The sequence below is a fragment of the Parasteatoda tepidariorum genome, chromosome 11 (genome assembly GCF_982258835.1).
Source record: "Parasteatoda tepidariorum strain Cologne lab strain chromosome 11, Ptep-v5.0, whole genome shotgun sequence".
NCBI lineage: Eukaryota > Metazoa > Arthropoda > Arachnida > Araneae > Theridiidae > Parasteatoda > Parasteatoda tepidariorum.
Genome location: NC_141765.1, coordinates 87161814 through 87186338, shown reverse-complemented (window position 1 = coordinate 87186338; position 24525 = coordinate 87161814). Strand labels below are relative to the sequence as shown.

Below are 24525 nucleotides of genomic sequence, written 5' to 3'. Positions count from 1 at the left end.
CGCAATTTTGAATCAGTCTCAAACCTAAAATTTATAACTGTAGTAAAAAGCGAGTAAAAAATTTTATTGACGCAATAACCTAATATAGTTAAAAACCATCATAAAGTAATAAGATCAAACTCATGACATCCGTAGCAGGACACGTTTTTGACAAATCACAAACCAGTGAAATTGGTTTGGCGACAAGCAATTTGTTTTGTCTCGAACCATCAAATAAGCCTCTAGCCACAATTAAGAGAAAACTCCAAAAGGAGACTTGTGCAATAATTCGTAAAAATAAAAAAAAGAAGCATCCAAGTTTTATTTCTTTTTCCTCATATTTATCGTGTCACCCTATTGACGTACAATACCCTCCAGAAATGTTAAAGCCGGAGGAATCACTTACAATTTCACCCAAACTTCGCAACCATCCCATAGGCCGAAAAAAGTAGGTCTTTTTAATTCACTCCCCCAATTGACTCTACCTTTTACTTGTGGGTTCTAGAAACACATATCTACTCCACTCTGAATCATCTCATTCTATTCGATAGCCACAGCAACAGCATCTAACTGGAGTGAGTGATTTGACGAAGAATCAGGTCGATTCAGCCAAAAGAATTGAAGAAGGAGAGGTGCTCTTTCGTCATCTTTAAACTGAACTTGGCCCAGTTTTTTTTTTCCTCTCTTTCTGTGTATCAGTAACGGGGGATTTTTCAGTTTTACCTTCTCTGATACGGTGAACAGTATATTTGAATGGTTTCGATTTTCAATTCTCCCATCTCGGAATTTGAATCTCAAGTAAGTAAATTTCAAATTAACTTCGGAATGAATAACTTCGGAATTTTTTTCATCTTTTTTTATCATAAGTATAGTTAAAGTAATGCATTTTTGGAAACGGAATAAGAAAAATTTAAAGTAAAAAGATCTGATCTTTTCATCGGTGAATATAGCACAATATTTTTGAAATTGTACTTTTAAATGGTATGTATGAATGTTATTCAATAAAAGTCAAGTTTTATATAAATGTAATTCAATAAAATATTTTTATATTTTTTTTTATCATAAATATAAGGAGCATAAGATTTTCTCGGAAGCGAAAAAAAAATTTTTAATACAAGATCTGATTTTTTTTCATTTGTGAAAGCGATAAAGTATTTTTAGCATCAAGTATATATTAATGATAATCCATAAATTTATATTTTAAAAACTTGCGTGATTCGGAGCTTTAAATATCTTTTTGGTATATTTGTAAAACAACTCTACTTATTCAAACATTTTGTAACTTCGTATGCTGGTATACATACTTTTATTGTTTTTGTAAACCTGTCACATTCTAATTTTTTTCATTACAATTTTCATTTTTTTTAAAAATTTAATTCATATTGAATCCTTCAAAGGTTCTTCATTTTTTTCATAGTAAGTGTAGTGAAAGTAATTCATTTTTGGAAGCGGAAGAAAACATTTTAACGTAAAAAGATTTGATTATTTCTCTTGTAATACAATATTTTTAAAATTATTCTTATGGTATCTATTCATGTTACTCAATAAAAGTCAAGTCTTATATCAAATATTTAGACAGTTACTTATTATATTTTAAAATCTAATATGATTCGTTTATATAATCTAGTATGAGTTTGTTTTAAATTTATTTTAGTTTAAAATACTTTCCTCTTTTTCTTATCATAAGTATAAGGAGAGTAAGATTTTCTCAGAAGCGAAAACAAAGATTTTTAACGCACGAAAATTTGATTTTTTTTTCATTTGTAAAGGTGATAACATATTTTTAGCATCTATTACATGTATCATTAGCAGCTATTACATTATAAATAATCAATAAAAAACATCGAGTTATTTTTATATTTTAAAAACTTGTGTGATTCGGAACTTTGCATATCTTTTTGGTATATTTGTAAGACAATCCTACTTATTTAAAAATTTTATAACTTTTTATGTTGGTATATATACTTTTATTGTTTTTTTGGTAAACCTGTCACAGCCTAATTTTCTTCATTAAAATTTTCATTTATTTTTTTACTTGAATTCAAATTGAATAATTTAAAATTTTTCATTTTTTCGTCATAAGTATAGTAAAATTAATGCAGTTTGGAAGCGAAATAAAAAAAAATTAGCGTAAGAAGATTTGATTTTTTCATTTATAAATGGTAATGCAAAATTTTGGATATTTATCATGTTGGTATACACACATTTAATGTTTTTGCAAACCTGTTACAGCCTAAATTTTTTTCATTATAATTTAATTTTAAACATAGATTTTATGTAAAAATATTTTTTCCAAATTTTTCAACATTCCAGTATTTTTTTTAAACTTATAATAATACAGTGTACATCTGTACATAGGTAAATAAATTACAGTAAACTAGTTCACCTAAAATTTTTTTTGTATTTTCAGGATACGTAATTAATAAACAAATTTCTATAGTTATTACATTTTAAAATGAATACTTTTATTATGAACGTCTAATAATTATAATTTTGGAATTATTACAATATTTTATTTAGATTTTATTTTAAATATTCAGATAATGTGTTTCTCATTCTCCGGAATTGGATTTTTTTTTTAATATTTAACTTGCGATGTTATAAATTTGTTGATAATTTATCTAAGCATTTTCAGAAACTTAAGTTGAAAAAAAATTCATTTTTTCTTTTTGCAAATTAATATTTAGCAAGAAGATAAGTGAATTTTTTTAACTTTACTTTTAAATAAAATGTAAAAATTTTCTACCTAAAACTGTGATTAATCATTAAACTATTCTTTTTTTTAAAAAAAAGTTAAATTTGGATTTTTTGTGAGTGTTTTTTATCATTTACACTTCATTCTAAATTTAAAACAAGATTTTTCATATATTATAGTGTAGGATAGGGGCAATATGAGATTTTTCTTAGGAAGTACGATCACTATGAGACAAAAGTTTTAGAAGGAGTTTTTTTCGTTATATTTTTAGTAGCTTGGGAACATTTCCGATGATCATACTTATCGACAAGCGTATTGATTTTTAATGCTTTGTGGATGTTCTTCATTGATGATTTTTTTTTATGGTTTCTGAAAAATGGTGAAATAGTGAAACTCGTAATTTTTGAAAAATGATGAATTCTGTTGATAACTGAAATTCTTACCTTCAATTTTATGTTTATATAAATTCATTTATTGTTATTATGTACATAATTATACAATTTATAGGTTTTGAAAATTCAATTACACAATCCACATTATTCAATTTAATAAAATTCTACACTAATGAAAATGAAATTAAATTTTATCAAAATCATATGAAAATAGTATTTATCTGCGCTATAAAAATTTAAAAAGGACAATAGCAAAAGTGACGATATATAAATTTATATTTTCTTAAATTCGAGCCTCTTTTCAGAATATTTAATCTTCTGCAACTATGCATGGTGTTTATTATTTAGCTAATCAGTCATGGAATGGATTTTAACTGTGGAGAAAAAAAAAGAACTATTACGAAGCAAGTTCGAGTTGTTTCAGTTATCTTAAAGATATCATTTTTTATCAAGGACATAATTACTTTGATGTTTCTTTGCTATAATTGATATAAATTTAAAGTTAAATTTTTTCCTTGAAGATCTAAATGCGAAAAATTGAAAGAAATTACTCAAAATAAGATTATAATTAATTTTCTATATACATGAAAAATACTTGTACTAAAAGATAGTATATCGATATAATTAATTTAATTTAATTCAATTTATTACAAAAATACTGTCCCATTTAACCCAACACAACATTGTTCTTTGCTGTCTAGAATGCATTTTTTTAATAATTAATTATGAATTTAACACTTTGCATCATAATACCATTATCAGTATCAGTATAATGAGCTGTTATATTATGACAATTTTTAATAAAAATATTTTTGCTTTTGCTAAGGGTCACAAAAATATATGAAAAAAACTGAATGGAATATTTATAAAGCTATTATATTTAATCAATATTATATTCCAAATAATACAATCCAATCAAACCTTTCATGATATACAATTGTTAGCATTAACTTAAAATTGAGAATAATACCTATGACAGCGATATAACATCTACCTACATCTGTTCAATACTTCAATACGTGACAATAATTCTTTTAAAAATATTTATATTATATGTGCAAAATCATTGTAGATTGCAGTTGCACTCGAAACTGTTGCATCTCGAATATTTTTACTGATTAATTGGATTATCACGAACTATGAAGCAATTTTAATGGTTCAAAGAACACTCCTCAAAAATTAAACTTAATTAGCACACAGCGTAATCTACTAACAAAATGCGACACAAAAACAATTTTTTTTTTCTTTTCAATTGCATCGCTATACTTTTATCCCATAAAAAATTATTTGCATGAATTTCTCTTTGACTAAACAAGTTTCATAATTGGATTGAATTAAACTTAGTTCTAGATATAGACTTAGTTTTAGATCATTGAAAAACAAAATACCATTTCTAGATTTAGTTCTAGATCATTAAAAGAAAAGAAAAAGGAAAATTGCAAAAGCTTACTCATTTGACGGCATTTGTGAAACATTCCCGCCGTTTACATATTTTAAGTGTTAGAAATCTAATTCCAAATAAAAGAAATTGCATTTTTTGCCTGAAGTTCGTAATTTAACAGACAAAATAATAAACAATTAGCATTTCTTGAATAATTAGCATTATAAGCGTGAAAAAAAGCTGAGAAAGTAAGAAGTGAAAATGTAATCAGAATTTAAAAAGTTTTCAGCTAGCTTAAAGTATCATAAACGATAAATTATTACAATTGTATTTTTTTAAGCCATAAAAATTGCTGCTTAAAAAATTGCTAACACCATATTAAAAAGCTCACTCAAAAACTGAAACTTTTCCATTATGCTAACCCATTTTCTTTCTTAATTAGTGATAATATTTTTGATTTAATGAAATAAAACTGTGTTATTTATATTTTATCTTTCAGGTCATTTTTTATGACTCTATACATTGTACAGATGGCATACACATTATAATATTAAAAGATTACGTATAAATAAATGGCAAATTGCTAATTAATCTAATTACTTCGTCGATATTTTCTTTGTTCTAAAAAGTAAACCTGGAACTAAAACCAATGGCTTTCTTTTTTCTGCATTATTTTAACGCATTTCAAATTTAAGTGGTACTTTGGAAAAAATAATATTTTTCTTAGTCAATTTTTTTTTCTTTCTTATTATAATAAAACTAGACACTATAAGAAACACGTTTTTAAATTATTAAAAAAATAATAACGTATATTAATAACTTTGAAACAATATTTTTTGGAAAATAATAATTAAAATGTTTATCAACACTTTACTCAAGAGCCATTTTGTATCTAATTTCTAATTTCTAGAGTTAAAAAGTGTTAAGTAGAGATATTTTTTTCGTCAATGCTTTTATTGCTTTTATTTTACATAAAACAGCAATTGAAACAGCGTAAAATATCACATTTTTCAGTTATTTTAATCAACGTTTAGAGCTGAAACACAATATTTTGGCCATTTAGCTCTTACTTTTGAGATTTATATAAGAAAAACAGTGTTAATTTCTCACTTATATTCCATAAGATTAGTCAAAATAAAATTGTCAAAATTGAACTTTACTGACTAAAATTGTCTAGACCCATACTGTAGATCAAAATGAGCACCATGATCACATTAAATAATGAAAACAAAAAACATATTGTTATCAAATCAATTTACTATAAAATTTCAAAGGAAAAGTGTGCGTAGCAATCTATGCTCACACTTGCAAAAAAAATATCTATTGTAAACTTTGAAAAAAAAATGAATGAGCTCTTTAAAATAGTACAAGAAATTATTTTGCAAATTGAAATAATTTGTGTCATGTATAAGATATAATTAATTTTGCCACATATATAATTTATATTAATAGCAACTTTATCTTCTAAAAAATCAATTTTTTCAAAGTAACAAGCACAAAGTTTTAATCACATTTAGGATCTAAAAAGAATCGTATAGTTAAAGTATTTCAGTTGTTAGATGGATTAATTCTTAAAGGTGCAGTTTCTATACTTTCCCAAACATTTCCTAAAAATGAAATGAATGCGTTATCCCTTCAGAACTTATAAAAAATTCTCACTTAAAAAGTACCTCAAGAAGTTCTTATTGCTAAATACTATGATTTTTTTATCACTTTATATTGATCACTTTATATTTTCAAAATTAACATAATCTAGAAAAGAATTGCATTGTAAATCTAGAAATTACATTGTGTAAATCTAGAAAAGAATTACATTCTAAATCTAGAAATTACATTGTGTAAATCTAGAAAAGAATTACATTGCCTTAAAAATTTTAAGTTTTTGCCACTGTAATTGCATTGAAAATTATTTTCGGTTCACAGGAAAGTGCTTTGTTCCTCCAAATTTATTTTCCTACTATAGTACGCTTGTTTTGAAGCATTGTATACTTTCAATAAATCAGACCACAGGGAGAATAATTTTTTGTAAAGTTTGCAAGACTTTATCTTTGTATTAAAAGTAATTCGGTATTTTAAAATGCATAAATTTTTATAGTTTGAAAAAAATCATTATCAGATAGCCCTATACTAGAAAGGATTCATATTATAAAATACATAGAGATTAATGAGTGACAATGAACGTGTCCTTCTTATGATTTGGAAACCAGCTCACTTGTAATTGTTGTTTTGATTCTCGCTTAAGCAATTCATATGCTTATTTTACTTGACTTAAAGTTTGATTATTAATCGGAAAATATTTTTTTTTAATTGAGTGATGATTACTTTTGCTTGAGTTTAAATTTCATTTTTATTCTTTTGCTTTCAAAACAAACCTAAAATTCCCTATTTAAAACACGCTTTAGAATCATAAGAAAATTCGAAAAAATTACTTTAATTATGACTACAATGTAAAAAAATCTTGATCAAATTACGATAAAGTACTAGCAATTTGAATGCGTCATCCGTAAAATCAATTTTACCATAAAATCCATTTTTACCGTAAAATGTTCTACCGCAATTTTTACACTAATAATTACCGTAAAATCACTGAATCACTCTAATTAAATAAGTATACGTATAAATTACGGTATATCATATTTTTTGTTCCGTAACAAATTCCGGTAAAAATGGATTTTACCGTAATTGGATCCAAAATTTCTTTCCGTGGATAAAATTTATTCTTGCAGACTTTTTCATCGATTCTAATAAACCCCTTATTTACGCATAAACTGCTCACGTCAATATTTTTGCTTCCTCTCCGTTATTAAAAAGCAAAAAAAATACTTAGCACCATTGTAATAAAAATTTTGCATCATATTATTGAGAACGAATCAAGGAATTATGTCCTAACAATCCGCCTGTTCTTAAGCAGCGAAAAACAGTAATTGGGTGTAGATTACAATAAACACTGATTTTTCCTTAGTACTTCGTGATGCACTTGCCTATATTTGTGAAAAACATAATTATTTATAGCAAGAGTAATTCAACAGATAGAGCCTAGTCTTTCTACTCAAATGACTTAAGTTCCAATTCCAGTGGTGACAGGTCAATTTGTCTACAGTTCTAAGCGTGCACTTACCACAATATTAGTGCAAAGTGTTCACAGAAGTAGGGGTTTTGAAGACTAAATTCCCACCCTAAAATATCAAAATTTTACTTAAACGTGGATGGTTTACAAGATTTTTTTCTCTCAGCCTCAGTGTAATTTAAAAACGGGCATTTTACTCAAAAAGCCCCCCATGAAGGCAAGCGGGCTTCGATACTTGGTTCACAATTTCTCTTGCTTTCTGAATCGGGTTTAAAATTACAAGGTTAATGATGTGAACTTATTGCATACATTTAAGTAGATGAGCTGTTCATGTTTGTTAATGAAATAAAACTGAAATTTTTGATAAACGGATATGAAAATTAATAGTTAGTTCTAAAGTGTCTACGTCTATGAAATATGAAACATCTATTTAACAAACTTTTGTTGCAAGAACAAGCAAAGAAGAAAACAGACAATTTTGTTCTTTCGCATTATAAATTCTCATAAATTCTTATTTTCGCAAATCCGTTTAAAAATCCTGTATGCACAATAATGTTGCAAAACTAAACTTTTACTTAAATAAGCGTAATATGAATATGTGTTTGTGTGTTTTTTGTTTTCAGATATGAACCATAAAAATAGGACTCAAAAAAGGAAGAAAAAAAGTACTTTAACTACTTATTGAGTCTTTGTGGCACGCTAAACTAACTTCTCATGATTAAAATAACGGCCTAAGTTTCGCCTCAAAACGATATTCTTGATGCCTGGGGAAAATCCGTGTCTTTACTTAGCATTGCTCTCTCAAGCAAATCAAAGATTGCTCGATTTACGAAAAGAGTCTACTTTAAATTCCCTGAACTCAATTGGCGATAAAATACATAATCTTTGATTGATTTATAGCCTCGATTGTAATAAATATTTAAGCTGATAAAATCAAGAGCATGCTCTAGAATTAAACAATAAGTTTTAAGACTCCATTTGGATTTTTATAATGTGATTGCAAATTTTGTTTTCATTAAATTGTTAAAATAATTTTCTGTAAAAATGTATTGCTTCCATGAAAGTTAAAAATATAGACAAAACAAAATACGTGAGCTAAATATTATGGGGGCAGATAATAAAAACTATAGTAGTTTTGTAAAAAAAAATAATAATAACATACATGAAATAAATTGGATTGCATGTTATAGGAATTAGAAATTATTTCAAACCTAATAAAAATAGCATTACCGCATTCAAAACTATATAAATTAAAATGTAAACTTTGTCCCACAAGTACTGAGAAACATCTGCTCCAAGGTTATTAATGCACTCGGAAGGGTGAAATAAATGCAGAATGTCCAAAAAACTATTTTTTACTTGAATTTAAACGTAATAATTTTTCAAAGAATATGTCACTTAATTTTTAGAAAGATATAGTATATTACTGATGGCATGGATAAAACAAATACTAAGAGAAGCTGTCGTTTCAATTTAAACTCGATTTACACTAGCTAAATGTAACAAATGCTACAAAATTTATTTAAAAAAATGTTAGATTGTTCAAGTTTCAATCAAAATTAGCTATTAATTTACAACAGTTGTTGAAATTTGTGAATGAAATTTTACAATTATTTTTTTTATGATGAGTGGTTTTAAATGATAATTTTGTGTATATTTATCAATAAAAAATTCAAACAATTAATGAAATTTCAGATTCATAAGTAAAATTTAATTTTTGATTATTGATTCAAAATAATCATTCATTTATTTTTTATTTGGATGCAGAGTGTGGAACTTATTTTTTTAAAGAAAGTATTTTACTTTCCATCCTATGCTTGTGAATAACTTAACTTTGCATTTCAGTTAAATTGCTTTAAAATATGAATATGTATCTAATACAAATACAAGGGAAAAAAAGTGACGATTTACACAAAATTGGCAATAACGCTCAACTGGATAAGTGAACAATATGTATTATTGTGTTTAAGGGGAACAACATAGCAGTAGCCTGTAAAAAAGAAGGATATTTTTTTTTAAAAAATTCTTATTATATTCTTTTTTCTTGTTTTTATTTCTTATTCTTTTTTCTTATTCTTATTTCTTATTCTTTTTTCTTATTCTTATTTCTTATTCTTTTTTCTTATTCTTATTTCTTATTCGTATTTCTTAATTCTTATTTCTTAATTCATATCTCTTAATTCTAATTTCGTTGAAATAATTTTATAAAAGATATAAATGCCAAATAAATAATGGACTTCTGCATCCAAATAACAGATTTCAAAAATCATTACTGGTTTTAAAAAAAATGCTAAATTTTGGAGCCTCTGTAACACTACCCCACGGAACGCCATCTGGTAACTGCTGCGTTAGAGGTTACAATGCAGCGGTAAAAACTTTTCAGGTTAAATTATGTTTCACTTCATTAATATTTTAAATTGAAAAGTTAAGAGAAAAATGAGTGTAGGTAAACGTAGAATAAATAGCTAAATTAGAATAAAAATAATCAAAATAGTTAATAATTCTAGAATTATTGTAAGAGATTTTACGTTTTTCATAATTAAAACTTTAATATAGTATTACGGTGAATATAGTTCATGACATTATTTTCGCCTTAAAATTACAGATTTTTCATTTAAAAAAAACTTCTTTTTCTCTCTTAATCTTTTTAAATATATACGCATCACATAAAACCAACTTAGCTTCCATAACATTTTAAGATATAAATTAATATAAGTTAGTTTCAAATTCATTTATAATTTTAAAAGGTTCTCATAATTAAAAAGGAGTAAAGGGTAAATATTAAGCTTCATTGATTCTTAATTATAAATTGAAGCTTCATTAATTCTTAGCCTAACTATTTTGTTAAAATAATTATAGCTAAATTATAAGGCAATGAATCATTTAATCTTCAGATAAAGCTTTTACTTTATTTTATTTATTTAAGCTTCAATGGTTACAGTTTTCTTATATTTCTTCATATTATTTCCTTCGTTGTTGGTTCTTCTTTGAATGCAAAGTCATCTCACATAGATTGAAAACTCCCAATACAAAATTTGTTTTCTGAAATTCGACTTTATTCATCAACGTAGTTTTTTTTTTTAAAGTAATGTATTTATTCTAGTGTTTCTCTACAAATTCAAAGCAATTCGAATGTAATTCGAAATATAATTAACATATCATTCTCTAGCAATTCAAACGAATTTTCAAGACCTACACTGAGAAAAAAAAGTATGGTAAAAACTGCCAGAGTATGGTAAAATTAATCGTGTTTCTGGCTGTATGGGAACACAAGAAATGTCCGGTAAATTTTATTGAAGCTCTATGGAAATGACCATGGGAAAATTAACAATATATGTGGTTTAATAGGAACATCAAAAAACTCGGTAAATTTTACTAAAGCGCTTGGGTAATAATTTTCGAAAAATTAGCAATAAAATATGGTTTTTTAACATGTGATAAAATTTGATAATATGTGATAAAGTTTGGTAAATTTATCATGATACCTTAGAAAAGGGCATAAAAAACATGTATTCCGTTAACTTTGCCTTTCAGTTTCGTATTTTTTACTAAATGAGTGGTAATAAGAACTATAATTTTGATTACTAGAGTTTCCATTAAACGGTTACCATATGTCATATTCATGTCCAAAATGCATGTACGTAATACATTTTTGTTTTTAAAATTTAAATATAAAATAAAGTGGAAATAGTAGGCTATTTTTGGTATTATTTTCCTGCGATAAAAAAATATTAATTTATGTATAATTTTACTCTTATAAAAAGTACAATCAAAATTAACAAAATATGCTAAACTTTTCCGTGTTTTTGGCATTTATTATTTGCTTTAGAAAAAATATCTTTGCTTGTTGTTAAAATTTTTCTTATATTTTATGAATATACAGAAAATACCTGGCTAATTACTAAACTAAGAATAATCTAAATTACGATAATCACTAAAATACGAAAATATTAAAAATAACTCCATTTTTCTGGCAGCAAAATACTCTTGTCTTATATACTAGTCTTCAGTGATGAGGAGAATAATAATATTGTAATGAAAAATAAAATGATACCTGAAATCGTTATTTCTAAAACAAGCTTAAGGTATGGAAATTTTTTCCGCTAAATTTCAGCTAACTTAGTTGGAACATTCTTAATAAATTTCAATAATCACATATTAAAGTTGTGATGAATGTGATTTATACTTTTAATAATACGATGTTAGTGAACAATAAAATAAAATATAAAATAAAATATATATATTGGTCAGAATTATTTTAAAAAAATCATGTAAAAGGAAAAAGCAAAAATCATTTTATAGAAAGTGCGCATAACCCCTTAATCTAAAAAAAAGTACTTAACTTAAGAAACTAAAGAGCAATATAAAATCAAACAAAAATAAATAATGATTATTACACGCATCAAATTTTGCTGTCCATTACAAGTAATGAAAGTAAAGATGCATTTAAGGTCACTAACCAAAATCAAGGCCTCGCTTCTCTAGGTCAACCAACAGATTGTCCATCAGAGTGTAAATCCTGTTGCATCATACCACCCTGTGTAAGGTGTAGCACTTTGTTATTCTTTTTCCGCTTTGTTTACACAAAATGATTGGGAGATAAATCTGACATTTAACAACTTACTCAGATTCTTTTTTTAGACGTTATTTCTTTTTCAATATCAAATTATTAGACAAGGTAACTCGTTCAAACTACAAAAGTTTCAAATATATATATATATATATATATATATATATATATATATATATATATATATATATATATATATATATATATATATATATATATATATATATATATATATATATTTGAAACTTTTGTAGTGAACCAAAAGAAGAGAGGAAATTGGATTCTATGAACTTTTTTTTGTCTTTGACAGATTTTTTTTCATTTTTTGGTAATTTTGAAATTTTTATATAAAATACATATGCCGATTTATAAAACCATCTATTGATTGGAATGCCATAAGCATTTTTTCTTGTTTGCTTCTTCTATCTCAGTTTCCTATTCCTGTCCGCAAGACGAAGAGTAATAAAAGATAAAAGTTAACACATTTTTCGTTACTACATATAGTTTTTTAATCATTTTTGTATTTCTTCTTATTGGTCATTTATTTAAATAATGTGTAACAAAAGGGAGCAGTTCAGAAAAATTAGATAAAGTGAACCCCCGGTTATAGTGAATTGAAGTTTTGGTCCCTTGAAGGTTCACTATAGCGGGATTTGACTGTATATATATATATATATATATATATATATATATATATATATATATATATATATATATATATATATATATATATATATATATATATATATATAAAGTGATCTTATTTGTAGAATAACCAAGTAATTTCTACAGACGACGCACAAATTAGTTTCTTTAAGATTTTATGCAACATCTTACTGCAAATTCTTTAAGAAATAGATTTCCCAGAATATATATAATTTCCCAGAATTTCCAGAAATAGCTTTTGACCATCTCGATTCATTATAACAGATAGCTCCATAAAGATTCCAGGATTTTCTTAATCAGTTTATTTCCAAGAATTTTTCTCAATTCCTTTCAGAAAATAATCTCTTTTTGTTTGAGTATTGAATTTCTATGGCCTCTTTGTGAAAGAGCATTCTCTCTTCGAAATCTATTTTAAGATATAAATTTTATATATATATATATATATATATAGATATATATATATATATATATATATATATATATATATATATATATATATATATATATATATATATATATATATATATATATATATATATATATATATATATATATATATATATATATATATATACAAGGTCCGGCTATTAATTTCCAGGACTGACGTAACTGTAGGAGAAAGAAAAGCCGGAAGATGGCGCTAATGATTGCATATTGAAGAGTGTTCTCTTGCGCATGTGCAGTGCAATCGGCGCCATTCTGAAGTGAATGGTTCTCGTGGAAAAGCGCTTTAAAACGGAGCTCTTAAATTCCTGTTGTCGAAGTGAAATGGAGCAAAGAATTAACATTAAATTTTGCTTCAAATTGGGCAAGACAGCTGCAGAAACCTACAAATTGTTAAAACAAGTTTACGGCAAGGAAGCATTATCTCGCTCAAGCACTTTTGAATGGTTTAAACGCTTTCGAACGCGAAAGCGTGGAAGATGATCCGCACACTGTAACGTTACAGTTTTCGTGAAGGCTTCGACATCCTGAAATCTTGTTCCCTTCAGTGAATTTTTCTGCTTAAGGAACAGGAAAAAGTATGTGCTAGGTCTGGCGAGTATGGTGGATGCTGCGACTCAACGACACCTTGCTGAGCTAAGAATCGCCTCACAGGCAAACGCAATGCATGGACGCGAACTTTTTCAATTGCTTTCGGCTTGCGTACGAACTGTGTGCGGATCATCTTCCACGCTTTCGCGTTCGAAAGCGTTTAAACCATTCAAAAGTTCTTGAGCGAGATAATGCTTCCTTGCCGTAAACTTGTTTTAACAATTTGTAGGTTTCTGCAGCTGTCTTGCCCAATTTGAAGCAAAATTTAATGTTAATTCTTTGCTCCATTTCACTTCGACAACAGGAATTTAAGAGCTCCGTTTTAATGCGCTTTTCCACGAGAACCATTCACTTCAGAATGGCGCCGATTGCACTGCACATGCGCAAGAGAACACTCTTCAATATGCAATCATTAGCGCCATCTTCCGGCTTTTCTTTCTCCTACAGTTACGTCAGTCCTGGAAATTAATAGCCGGACCTTGTATATATATATATATATATATATATATATATATATATATATATATATATATATATATATATATATATATATATATATATATATATATATAGCACTGTTCACTTAAGTGTATCAACTCCTGTATATCCTAGGAACAATGTCGTAAGAATAGTTTTAAACTTATTCAAAAATTCGAGTCTTTCCATGCCATGACTGTCATTTTCTATTTAAAAAATTCTCCAGTATTTTCCAATCCTCTTGACACTTCTTTGGCATTGGCATTGTTGCAATGAGTCAAAGTAGTGCAAACTTATTGCTATGAACTGAGTTAAATAAATGCAGATAAATGCTGATTAGAATGAATTTGAACAAAAATAAATTGAGCGTTTCTGGTGAATTGAACTTTGAATTAGTTCCGTATACGGATGAAAAACACTTGATAATAATTGTTGTTGTTCCTAAATTCAAATTAGTATTAAAATAAATATCCGTATAGAAAACAATACTGTCCAGAAAAACAGAACAGGTTTTAACAGTAACGAGCATTTGATTTTTGAAAGACGAAAATCTTCATTGCACTGAGATAAAAAAGTACGGTCAAAACTGCTAGAATATGGTAAAATTTAACGATTTTCTGGCTCTATGGGAGCACAAAAAACCTGGTAAGTTTTATTGAAGCTTTATGGAAATATCCTTGGTAAAATTAACAATAAACATGGTTCGTATGTAGGTAATTAAATTTGATAAATATGCCATAATTTATTTATTTCATCTTGATACCCTTTACTAAAGGTGTGGTAATAAGAGTTTTAATTTAGAAATCCATATATTCTAGTTAACCGTTACAATATGAATAAAAAATTATCAAATGATTGGTTCAAATAACTTATATTTGGTTTCATTAAGCAGATTTATATTTTTCTTTGATTTTCTTTTATTTTACCAGAAATTTTATTTCCAAATGGTAGTGCAATTTTAAGATTATTCTTTTTCGCCGCGTAAAAAACAAAATATGTTTCGTTCTGGAAGAAAATTAACACCCGAAATTCAAACCTCATAATTTTGCGTATTTACTTTGAAAGTGGAATTTTCAAAATTATCAAATAATCTTCTGTTTAAAAATTGCCTAAGTATTTATCTAAAAACTTTAAAACACCTATATATTTTTAAAGAATACGGTCTCTTTCAAGCTAAGCACAGACGCAGAAAAAAACTTCTGCGCTTTTAATAATGAGTTTCATGGTTTAAGAAAAAATAGTCCACTGTTTTTCTTCGAATTTACGAAAGATATTTTAGAATAAATTAGCAGAATTGTCAACATCTCAAATATGAACGTTTTTTAAAAAAATATTCATTAATTTTATTTCACTTGTATACTAAGATCTATAATTACTCTTTTATTTATTTAAGGCTCTCATCTATGACGAAGATGTTATGTTACATTGAACTCAACTAATACATGACAGTAACACTTAAATTGATAACAAAAGCACCCAACGGTAAGCATTCTTTTTTTTTTTTTTTTTTTGAATAGTGAAAATATATTTATTTAAGCAACTGACCAACTAAATTATATACAATAGACGATAATTTTCACGGGCAATTAATTAAGGTGTAAAAAATGAAAAACGATTCTTTGCATTCAAAAAAAAGTTTTTAAAAATTTAAACGTCTTTTTGTAAATAAGTGTAACAATGCTCAAAGATAATAAAGAAAAACTGGATATAGGTATCCTTCTGTGATATTACACAAAAAGTTATTAGTGCATGTTTATGAAGGAAAAATAAAGAATTGTTTCTTCATTCATTTGTTAAAAACTAATACTGTAACAAATTAGTAACAGTTAATAACCTCATCATAGTTGTTCTTTATTTTTAGTTTGTCACTTAGATGGTAAATCGAATTCCTTGTGTACATTTCATGAACAGTTTCTTGACATTATGTGCTATTTACATCAATGTACAGCGTACAAAAATAACAAACCTTTTGATCTTGTGTTCGGATTTTGAATTTGAACGAAAGTGTTTTTAATTAAGAAATTGATGACTAAACGTACTTTATCTCAATAAACGAAATTTTTTGGAAAGCTTTCAATAGTTTTGACATAAGAAAGATCGATTTATCGACATTCTAATCGTAACTTGACTTTTTTGCCACTAAACGTGCTCTTTTCTGAGAAATAAAAGTTCCATAGTGAAAGATAAAATTTGGTACATGTGGTCAAATTTGATAATTTTATCATGTTACCTTAAAGTATGGCGTAAAAATAGATAAAATTTATTTTTTAATTTTGTTTCTTTTTTTACGAAATGTGTGTTATAATTTTCAAAACCCGAATTTCCGTTAAACCATTATTGTATTACATTATAAAATTACCTAATGATGATTAAAAAATTTGTCGTATTTTTTTCGTTTTATTATCTGAATTATGGTTTTACAATAAATTTCTTTGATGCACAATGCAGCCAATCGAAATGACTAAATCTGTTGTTGAAAGGGCATGTTTATTCAGCGAAATTGCGTTTTTGAGCATGAGTTTATGATTTTACACATAATCTAAATAAATTTAGCATATTTAAGTTTAGAACATTGAATTATAAAGGTAGTCGTAAAAATCTGATTCCTGTATCAAATATTATTAAGGAACTACTTGAAGTAACAAATAATCTTAATTCTAAAACATAAGATATATGTAAAGGATCTCAAACTTTCGAAATTATTGGCTATCATCAATATTTTTAAAAATGATTATATATAAAAAGAAAATAAAGATACTGTAATACAGAACTTACGAATATAGAGATATTTGATTTAACTAATCCTTATTTCCCTAGTGTTTTTATTTTTTTAATTTATTTATTTATTTTTTTATGAACAGTAAAAAAGCCTAGCACATTTTCCATTCATAGTTCATAAAATATTACATAATTAGTTTTTTTGTATTAAAAGCTCATTTAATAGAATTAAAAAAATTTTAAGCATTAAATAAGTAATTAAATCATTATATTTGTTGTAAAATGTACTGTTTTTCTGTAATGGCTTTTGCTTGTTTTTTATCTGATTGCTATAAACTTCTTTCATAAAAAGTAAAACCAGTATGAACGTTTTGTTGCCTGATTAAGTTGAACTGAAAATTTTGTCTAACTCAGATAATAATCAAACTTTAAGACTAATTACATCAAATTTTATAATCTAAAAATTTGCCTTAGTTGAAATAGTTCAGAATAACAAATTAATGCTAACTAATTTCTCTTCTTTAATATATTACAATTTATAGAAATTATGCATCATGAAATTACATACCATTTCTAAAATATTACTGAATTTTATTTTGTAAGTACAAGAGGATGGATTAATTTTGTGTTATTTTTAGATTGCTATGTAATCCTTTTTGTCTACTAGACAACAAAAAAGTACTTTAAATAGCAATTTCAAACCATAATATTATGCAAATGGTTATAATAGTTGTCTATCTTAATCTTGTTTTATTCCTGCCATTGTTTCAATGGGTAAAAACACTGTTTACATAGTAATTATCAATTTTTTTTAGGGTTTTAATCTATTAGTTCTTATTTAGATGTCTGGCAATAATTTAGTTTTTTCACTGCGAAAATTCGCCCTTACGTGAGTGCAATTAGTATGGAATATTATCTTAAAATTCATGCTCTAATGATCAAACATTCATTTTTTCTGTGTTAACCTGGATTTTGATGACCTAAACATTTCATTCATTTTCTAAATTTTGAAAACTTAAACTGTTTTGAAAATTTGGAACAAAAATTATTTTTAAATTTAAGAAGGGTATAGTATTTAAAATATTAAAAAATAATTTTAAAAAAACTTTAGGTGTAACCTTACAAATTAAATCGAACCTCTTAATGTAATTATGGTTTGGAACGAATTTCATCTTAATAATGACACTAATTTGATAAAATATATTGTTTATTTAAAAAAAAATAGTTATTAGTAAATTATAGTATGGGGTATAGGTCAAAAAGAGGCTTGAAGCATCTTGATTCAAAACAGAAGTTAAAATATTGAATCAAAAACATTTTAAGTAAATATTTCTGTATATTTTTTAATTTCCCAAAAGTAAATTTTTTTGACATAGCCAATAAATCAACATTCAGACTCGTTTTCATAGAAAATTTATGGGTGTAATTATCACTGATCATTTTTTTCAGAACTAAACAGAAACTTTAATTGAAACTTTAACTTAAATTTAACCCATTTTACTTTCTTCGAAAATAGCAATACAAGAATAATTTAAAATATTTTTTCATGAGCTATTTTTAATTTTAAAATAAGCTTACTATTTGATATTGGTTAGTTAGGAAGGTTAAGTTTAATCATGTTTGCAGAATTTTTATTTTTGTAAATTTCCATACTAACATTTCTTAATGCTACTAGAAGAAATCTTAATATCTTTAAGTAAAACAATAAAAATATACTTAATTTCCATTATTTAATTTATTTGAACGTGAACGTATAAAAATGCACATTTTTAAGAGCATTTTCATCTATTAACTTCACTGCCATTTTTTTTGATAAGGATTTTATGTTGGTACAGTTATTCCTTAGTCATTTAAATAATTCTATAAAAGTGCAAAAAAAGTTAATAGATGAAAATTAAAATCTCTAGTTACTTAGCTAACTCTAACGAATAATTCCGTATAACAAAAGTTATATTGTTTTTTCTTCCCCTAAACAATCCTTTGAACATTTGTTTTCTAAGAAGACAATTTTTAATTAATTTACTCATAAACATTAAATGCGTGATCAAATTGTTATAAAATATTATATTATTATAATTAAATCTGATTAACATAAATAATAATGTAATAGTTTTGCTTTGAATTACAATGGTTAAGGATTTTAAATTCAATGTTGATTTCAGAAGCCCATTAAAATTATTTAAAAATAATTTCAATCAAATGTAAATTTTTTCATAATTATCGTTTTTATTTGTTTTAATAATGATCAAAAAGGTTTGGATTATAAGATATGCAATTTTTTAATCTCTGCAAAAAGTGTAAATTTTGATCATGAAATCCAAACTTAGGATGAAATTTATAGATTATTAATTTACTGCACGATAAATAATAGTGGTTTTTTATTTTTAGGTAGCTTCCAGGTAATGATGCGCATCTTGAATTTACATTTCTGAAAAGGCTATACCTAAGAAATAAGTAAGTCATTCCTCTTTTCTTAAACGTAAAAAGAAAGCTATTAACACATAAAAAATTATTTTGATTTGACTTAGTGTCAAATTTAAATTGCGAGAAATAGAAGATTTATAAAAAACAGGAGAGAGAAAAAAAAACTTCTTTGATTAAAAAAAAATGGGTCATTTAAAAAAAAATTTAGTACATTTAAAGTATCAAGTGAAAATTATAATTTAAAAACCAAACTGAATTATTCCATTAAGCCATACAATTTTACGAGCAAATGCCATATAATTGCCATATCCATGTACCTTATAATTTTACTGACAAAACCCATTTTTCAAACTAAAAGGCAAAGTTCCGTAAATAAACATCATTGATATGTAACGATAACATACTAAAAGGTTTTTACGGGCAGAGTCCGTTTATGCAGCAGGATGTCCAAGCCGTTTTTTCACTATGAAATATCTTCAAATGAAAGGCGGTAAGGTGAATGGCTTGCTTTGGTGAGATATGGTAAGGGAAATCATTAGCTTTATGCTCACTTCGTCAGCTACCTAGGGGGACCCAATTTAAATGTGACTTAAGTAAAACTTAATTAGTCAGAGCATCAATAAAAACATAAATTTTTTGTTCTTTATTAGCTCTAAAATTGAATGCTACCAATGAGAGAAAATTATAATAAGTTTAGCAACTCCCCCTTTAAAAATCCATTTTGTTGACATGCCACAGAAATATTTGCAAGCACTTAGCAACAGAAATAATTGTAGAAACTGAATGTAACTATAAAATGTCGTTGTTAAAAATTTCGTTGTAAATATTCACAAAAAGCTTTTGAAAACAACTTCGTATTCCGAGATTTGAAGCTATCGCTGTGAGGCTGTCAAATGACCGTTATCATCTTTCAGAATTACACCCTCCCTATTTGTCATCAATGCCTTATTCTGCTCTTCTAGGGCACTTCTATTATTCCAAACATGTTGAAACCATGAGGACAAATGTTAATCTTAATCTAGCATAACTATTTGAAATCAGCATTCAGAGCTTTAACTACTACTTTGTACTCAGAGCGTCACTTAACATCTATGTCATTTGTGTTCAGAGCGTCACTTAACACCTTCGTCATTTGAGTTTCGTTTCAAATATAATCGATAAACATTAAACAATTTTAATTTTGATTGACTATATACGAAGGCCGAAAATGCATCAATATAGGACTTTAAGTTCACGCTGTATTTTTAAAATATACAATATAATATAATTTTTTTCCTTTTGTATAGAGAGGAAAATTTTAATAATTTACTAGTCTTAATATTGTGGAAACAACACTCAATAAAAAAATTTAAATAGTGATAAAATAATCTTTAGTTGAATTAATATAGTTTATGGGAAATAAATTAACTGGGCAAAACAAGATTAAATCTTTTGTTTTCATTATTAATTATCATATTTATATTTAGCCACGCTGGCCAGGTTGTTTAAAGCTCTAAATTGTAAAGATGAATGGCTGAAAATCGGCCCTTACTAACAACTTGAAGCTCACCTACCAAAGATACCAGCTTGTCTCCATTGTTTCTAATGCTAACCACATTACCACAATCATGCCATTGGTAGCAAAATTTAGAGCCTTAAATTCCTTGACTTTCCTAGTTCACAATGCCTTACTTTTTTTCTAATTAAACATTCATAGAAACTTTACTGCCCAAAAAAATTTTAATTTCTTATTCAAGCAACTAGTTTAACGCTCATAGTTGTACTTTTTTTTTTTTTTTTGAATTTTTCTTTTATTTTACATTCCGATCTTTTTTCTCTTCTCTAGATCATTAGTTCATACTGACAGTTATAATAAAAGAGTTTTTGTGATATATTGAACATCCTACTTCTGCAATTTTTAATGACACACGAATAAAAACAAAATTAAAATGAGGATTCACCGCAGGATGTTTATAATGGTCTTACTGACATCACAAACTTTGCAAATATTTAAACTACATTTGTTTTTTGCTGCCCACTGCATAAAGAAAGGTTATATCAACCTAGAAAAAAGTAGGAGTGTAGATACTAATCTCTAACACCTGCCAGTAGATAACAATTACATTATTCTACTGATTACTGAATGCATTGTTGAACAATAAAATGCAGAAGTTGCACAACAATAGAGCTTCACTCTTAGTTTGCTTGAAAAATCACAAGTGCATAAAATAAATAAGCTTAATGATTCATTTTCATAAAAAAAAAGAGTTTCTCCTATGAAGACAAAGTAAACTGTTATTTTTGCTTTTGAAAACATAGGTTCATTCACTGCTTCAAACCGTAGCTTTTGTTTCTATTAAATATCGAATTTTTTGAGACAGTTCATACTAAAATTTACAGAAGTGTAACTACTTATTAAAAATCTAACTTTTTGATATTTCTATTTATTAAATATCAAAATTTTTGAGACAGTTTATAAAAATAAACTGTGCTTTTAAAAACCATACAAAGGAACACTAGTTTAATGAAATGACTACTTATAAAATATTAAACTTCTTGAGATTCTACTTATTAAATACCAAACATTTTGAGATTCTACTTATTAAATTTTCAAGCTATTTGAGACAGTTCATTTTAAAACGTACTCCAGTTAAATGAAATGACTACTTATTAGTCATCAAACTTTTTGAGGTTCTACTCAATAAATATTGAACTTTTTGAGATTCTACTTATTAAATATCGAACTTTTTGAGACAATTCCTTTTAAAGTATACACAAATATAACGAAATGACAAAAAAAAAATTCACTATGGTTACCTCAACCTATTAATCAGGGGGAATAGTACAACTTTTATAAATTTGCCAAATTTGCTAATATTAATTTAAAACATTTTAGTATTTTTTATTAGAATTTAAACGTTTATTTTCATTTAAAATCATACATAAAATAATATACGTGTATCCTATTTAATTTATAGTTAAAGTATATTACCACCAGAGCCCAACAACTCATGACAAAGTCTTAAAATAAATCTTCAATTTTTTTGTAACTTATAAAATTTTAGTAAAATCAAACTGAAGTTAATTTATTTCAGATTTTTGTCATGAGTAAATAATTTTAAAAATGTTTTTTATAATTATTTTCAAAATTTTATAATTATAATTAACAGTTAAATTGTATTTGAATTATGTAACAAACTGTTTTATAGACAAGTAACTGGATTAAAAGAATAATTTTACTGTTTATTTAGTTAATAAAATATAATTTTATTAATTAAATTTTACTGAGATTTCATTTTAAAAAGTAGTTTGATTAAACAATATAAAATATCTGACGAGAGGCAAAGGCCTTAGTAAAATTTCAGTAATACATGCTTTAATTGTATATTTTGAGTTAAAACAAAACACTTATGTTGAAAATATTAGTCTTCTCAAATTTTCCTTCAGTGCAAGAAAGAAATAATCATATTTAATATATAAAATGCAGAGAAAAATTTTAAATATAAAAATGTTTTACAAAATTATTCTAATTTAGTAATTAAATACCCTAATAAGTTATGTGTTTGTAAGTTATCCAAGTTAATCCACGCTGAAAGCTTAATATTAAAATTTCAACAACTAAATAGTCATACTTCTCAAAGGTATCATTTATTCGTTTCAGCTTATAATCGGTTAATTCAATAAAGCTAAATCAAAACTGATTATTAATAATCGATTAATTTAAAAAATTTAAATGAAAAGTGACTATTTATATACCTAATAAGCATACCCAATTATTAAAATAACAGAATTAAGTGACAAATAAAAAGCAAACTTAAAATTTATTTTTTCAACCATAAAAAATTTTATTTCAATTTGCTATTTAACAATAAAGTGTATTATTATGCTACTACGTATGGAATTGCAATATGCTAAAATTCAAAAAGAAATTTTGAGTGACAAACAGCAAATAGATTGCAGCTGTCCTCTTACATATGCTATACATGTTAAAAATGAATGCTTAACGTTTGGTTCAAGAGGATAATGAATTGAACATTATATTTGTGTTCAATTCCTTATCCACTTGATTTGATTTTCACAAAAAAAGAGTGAAACAAAATTTTAACTAAAGCTTTACAACTCTAGTTAAGAAATAATAAAAGTAATTTTTAATAAAAATTTTTTAATGAAATAAATTAAAAGTGTTAACAGATTTTTTTGGGGAAATTTTTAAATAATTATTTACCTTGAAGAGCGAAACAATAACTGAATTACAGCTGTAACTGAATATATATATATATATATATATATATATATATATATATATATATATATATATATATATATATACAGTGTTTTCACTACAGCGCGAGAACGCGAGAATCTCGCATATTTTTTTAAATTCTCGCATTAAAAAATGATTACCGCGAGAAATTCGCGCAATCTATAAAAAAATTTCAAAATTAGCGAATTTCTCGCATTTTGAAAAAAATTTCTCTTTTGCGCCATTTAGAATAAAATCCGTTTCACTTTTCTTCCTGAATCTTTTATTATTTTCAACATCTGCCCCATTATCCCTGTTTATTATTTTCAACATCTGCCCATTCCCTATTTACCAGTATTGTTCAGAACCTTTAAGAACAACAGAACACCATCCTTCAGAACCATGGAACCTCTTTCAGAACGCATTTCTCTGCAACCACGTGTTTACCGTAGGTAAGGTTTCTTCATGTAAGACGTTAAAAGTTTTTGCTCGTTAATGTAAGATGGACAAATACCTTGTAAAGCCAATATCTTCTACTCCGAAACGGACAAATGAAAATGAAACAAATGTGGGTAGAAGCGATCAAAACGAAACAAATACGCATTTGAGCAACCTAATGAGAATAGCTGATGAAAAAGTAGATGTAGAACATTTTCCATAGGATGATGCAGCAAAAATATTCAATGCTTTAAAAATTAGAAGATGTTAAAAATGCATCATAATTAAAGAAATTTTATTTTTTTTCAAGTCTCTTTACGTTTTTTTTTTTTAAATTTTTGAAATCTCACTTAACTTTTTGAAATCTCACCCTGTTTTTGAGAAAGGGTGAGAAATTCTCACCCATTTTTTTTCTGAGATGAAAACACTGATATATATATATATATATATATATATATATA

The 24525-nt window shown here is 26.0% G+C and overlaps 1 protein-coding gene across 1 annotated transcript in view; it reads left to right on the top strand.

Moving 5' to 3' along the window:
* The first annotated feature begins 501 nt into the window (after window positions 1-501).
* The window catches only part of LOC107438532 (venom protease), a 45780-nt gene continuing 21756 nt past the window's right edge, over window positions 502-24525 (top strand). Inside the window, exons 1-3 of the mRNA XM_016050841.4 lie at window positions 502-777; window positions 15656-15744; window positions 19369-19434. The gene's annotated coding sequence lies outside the window, so the exon portion shown is untranslated. The remainder of the gene's footprint in view (window positions 778-15655; window positions 15745-19368; window positions 19435-24525) is intronic.